The sequence below is a fragment of the Pinus tabuliformis genome, chromosome 6 (genome assembly GCF_031772625.1).
Source record: "Pinus tabuliformis cultivar Carrire ecotype Pingquan chromosome 6, CPIR1, whole genome shotgun sequence".
Taxonomy (NCBI): domain Eukaryota; kingdom Viridiplantae; phylum Streptophyta; class Pinopsida; order Pinales; family Pinaceae; genus Pinus; species Pinus tabuliformis.
The window spans coordinates 726,341,892-726,346,293 of NC_142292.1; the positions used below are offsets into that span (position 1 = coordinate 726,341,892).

Consider the following 4,402-nt stretch of genomic DNA (forward strand, 5'->3'; position numbering starts at 1 on the left):
AAAGGTGCCATGATCTTAGACAACATCTGTATCTATTACTATAAGTCCTCCAATTACAACAAAGAGAATTAGTAGGTCTTTCATTTTACCAAATGGAGAAGACACTACAATTATTACCAGGGTGTTGAATATTGATAAAAGAGTAAAGGTGCATGATCTTAGACAACATCTGTATCTATTGCTATAAGTCCTCCAATTACAACAAAGAGAATTGGTAGGTCTTTCATTTTACCAAATGGAGAAGACACTACAATTGTTACCAAGGTGTTGAATATTGATAAAAGTTGTGGGGCTTTAGGCACTTAGAGTAACATTGGGAAATTCTACGGATGACATGTCCTTGTCTCCAATGTTGAATGCCACACACTTATGCTATGAACCAGATCTTATTTTGAGAGACATGATAAATCAATTTCCAAAGACAAAATGTCTCGAGAATGACAATATCCCAATTCTGGAGAGGTTCTCCAACCTTGACAATGAGAATGTAATGATGAAAAATATTTTCACCTTAGTTGAATCTCAACATATGATAAACCTAGAAAGAAGTCCTAACAATATTAGAGAAAGAAAAACTTAAAATTTCTTCAATGATGTCAAATCCAAACCTACTAAGTTACTAATTATGATACTAAAATTAGCATTTGCAATTGCGTATAATTACGCCGTAAGGTGTTCCTCTCTGAAAGCAACTCCCCCAAGCCGCTATTGTGTCAATTTATAGACCATAGATCCTATATGTTAGACGATTAGAAGATTTTCTACCGTTGGATAATTATAGGCGGTTACATATCACCAGGCCGATAACTGATCCATGGTATTCAACCCATTTCCATCTTCCTCTTCGCGCAAGGACAAAGTGTTCTTAAGCGCAAACCCAAACAAGCCTACCAGAGAAAAGGCCATGGTCACTAGTAGGGCTCAAACCGAAACATGCCAGTCAGGGGTCACGCGCAGTGGTAAGTTACTTTGTTTTCCCACCTTCAGGTTGGCTTGCTTGCTGGAAGTAGTAGTCGCAGGTTTGACCCCGACTAATTGCTTATGCTTCGATTCCCGACGCATTGATTCTTCTGAGTAGTTTGGGTCGTTTGATTTGGTTTCTTGTTAGCTCTAGTCTAAGTTTGATTCGATTGTCGGTTTGAGATGCATCAGGTTTGAGATGCGCCCAGATTGAATTCGATGTATTTGATCCAGTGGTTTTTATATGGTCCCAGGCTTGGTCGAGATAGTCCCAGGTTTGATCCAGGCTTGATGGAGATAGTCCCATGTTTGATACGACGTATCACTTATGCTTATGGTTAGCTATGCTCCTAGGTTTGATCCAGCGGGACTAGGTTGAGATGGAAATGGTTAGCTCCGATGGCTGTTTCAATATGGAAATGGGTCGATCCCTGATTGATTTCTTTTGAAAATGGTTAGCTCGAAATAGGCCATTCAGAGATCACTCCTATTGGTAAGTTACTTTGTTTTCATTCTAGTTTTCTTCTTCACTCTTGCTGTGCTACATAGGGCTCTTCCCCAAACAAAACAAAAAACTAAGAAAGAGAAGCTCTACTCATGAAATTCTCTACTCGTGTAATACTAGAACTCTAGTCAGTACATGAAGCTCTTGTAAGTTCCCAATAGTTAGAGCAGTTAGTTGTCATAGACAATCATAGTTGCTTGAACCAGTCAAATTATAGATACTGTACATTCTAAGAACAATCCCTATTACGGTGGCCCAGAATATCCTCATGGAGTGGATAGGCATAATTGTGACTCTAGAAGGGGGCTACCTAAAGAAGTACATAGAAGAACTCTGAGACTCCGTTTCTTATGAGAAGCACATGCTAGGATACATGTTATAGCATTTACATATTTAACAGAAGTGCAATATTTTTTCTTTGTCCCATTCATGCTTATGGATATAAATACTTGGGTATTTCATTTCCACTATCGATGAATAATTTTTTTCAAATTGACAATATAGTTGATTTACTTTGACAATATTTCATAAAATTTAACTGGTGTCTCCCTCCAGGGCTTCTGTGTCAATAATAAGTAGAGGCGTGAGTTTATGTTTCGTGATTGCTCTTCCTTTCCAGGTATTCCTATTCTTTGCAACCATTTCATTTTATAATTGGAGCAACCCAGAAATGTTGCAATTCATTGTTAAGTCCAGAGGTATAGTAAATATACAAATTTACTACAAGAAAAATATCTGCAACACAGTTCAGCAAAAACTTTATTTATTTTTGAAATCTGTTCATCTGAGACAGGCTTCAGAAAGTCTTGACTTAATTTCTTTCGTAGTGGGATTTGACACCCCAAGATTGCAATGGTAATATATGATTGATTGAAGGTTTGGGAGGACAGAGATCAATATCGTGTTCATGTTCTTCCAGCTTTTGCACCATACTATGCTCGATTCGAAGAGGTATTTTTTATTTCTCTTGTTTTGATCCATTATTATTATGAGAGATAAACATATCTTGGAGGATTCCAACTTTACACCTCTATTAATTTCTTAGATATGTGCTTTGTAGAATGGTCAACCTGTACCAATATTATGTATTGCAATAAATGTAGCTTTTAATGTCAGAGGTGGTTTTTGTATTAAGTTTGGATGCATAAAGGTTTAGTATTGATTATGCGTTTAAAAAATCCCCTTTCAATAGCAAGAAAGAAATTAATTTAAAGTTCTATTTGATTATACTATAAATGTCCTTTCTGTTGTAAAAAACTACATGCATTTTAATATTGTTGGATGTCTGTGTTATTATAGAGATTTTGATGAGGGCCTTTCTTAAACAATGGCTATAATCTTATGTGAAACTGATGTGGCAAATCTTCCATGCATTTTAATATTGTTGGATGTCTGCGTTATTACAGAGATTTTGATGAGGGCCTTTCTCAAACAATGTCTAGAATCTTATGTGAAATTGATGTGGCAAATCTTCCATGTGCACCTGATGTCAACAACTACTTGGTGAGAGAGATCTGAACTCTAGATTCTCTTTGTCATTATGTTTTTCATATTCTACTCATGGATTATATCTGCCTTTTTCTTTTCAACATAAGCCCAGTCCAGATCGATCTGCTCAATCTCCAATGAACTTTGAAGCTGGTTATGGTAAGTCAAATTTCATTGGTTACAAGACACAAATTACCATACCGAGGGGGTAAAAGACTTCCACGACTAAAGTATGATGCCCTTGTAAACATGTCCCCTTACTCAGGAAAACGACCACAAAGACTCTGGGACCACTGGTATGGCTCAGGGGCCAGTCAATGAGTAAGGTTGGCTAGGCATGTTTCAATCTTGACCCAAAGATGGTTTCGACATAGGTGATTACTCCTTTCACTAAGTGAGTGTGAGTGCTAATCCAAACCCATCATATGTGAGGAGCTACTTTCCCTAGCTAATTCAATTTCCCATAATTTCTAGATGCGAAGCCAAACAAGGTTGTTTAGAATGAAAACTAATGTGACTAGATAGACATGACATGCCATACAGGAGCAGGGGCATCCAACTCCTTCAATAAATTGTTGAATCCACAACAATTTCTTCAGCCTGAGCATCATGGACCAGTAAGAGAACGAAAGGATCTTGATGAATAATGGATTCACCTATAAGGCTCAGTTTTCAGATTCTGCAGAATGAAGGATATAACCTAGACCCTTTTAATTCATCTAGAACTTACCAAAACTACCTTTTCTATGGAGATGACTTCACTAACTACCTTCTCTAAAGAAGCGGTTAGGCATCCTTAGATGAAAGAGTGGTATTCCAGGATTGATAGTTCTACCTCCCACCTCTGCCTCTTGTGCTTCTGTTGGATCAATAAGTGGAACTGTCTGTTTATTTCTCCTGTTTTGATCCATTATTATTATGAGAGATAAACATATCTTGGAGAAGTCCAACTTTACACCTCTACTAATTTCATAGTTATGTGCCTTGCAAAAAGGTAAACCTGTACCAATAATATGTATTGAAAGAAATATAGCTTTTAATGTCAGAGGTGGTTTCTTTAATTGAGTAGTATGTTTTTGTATTAAGTTTGGATGCAAAAAGGTTTTAGTATTGATTATGCATTTAAAAACTTCCCTTTCACCAACATGAAATAAATTCATTTAAATTTCTAGTTGATTATACTATAAATGTCCTTTCTGTTGTCAAAAAGTACATGTGTTTTAGTATTGTTGGATGTCTATGTTATTACAAATATTTTGATGAGGGCCTTTCTCAAACAATCACCAGAATCTTATACGAAACTGATGTGGCAGATCTTCCATCTACACCTAATGTCAGCAACTACTTGGTGAGAAAGGTTTCAACTCTGGATTCTCTTTGTCATTATGTTTTTCATATTCTGCTCTTGGATTATATCCTTGTGTGTAGCATGACTGATTCAACATCAAG

The 4,402-nt window shown here is 36.6% G+C and overlaps 1 long non-coding RNA gene across 1 annotated transcript; it reads left to right on the forward strand.

The window, feature by feature from the left end:
* The first annotated feature begins 2,015 nt into the window (after positions 1-2,015).
* On the forward strand, positions 2,016-2,968 carry LOC149260755 (uncharacterized). The gene is made up of 3 exons (XR_016248336.1): positions 2,016-2,084; positions 2,259-2,416; positions 2,872-2,968. It is a non-coding gene; the product is annotated as an uncharacterized LOC149260755 (long non-coding RNA).
* The last annotated feature ends 1,434 nt before the right edge of the window (positions 2,969-4,402 follow it).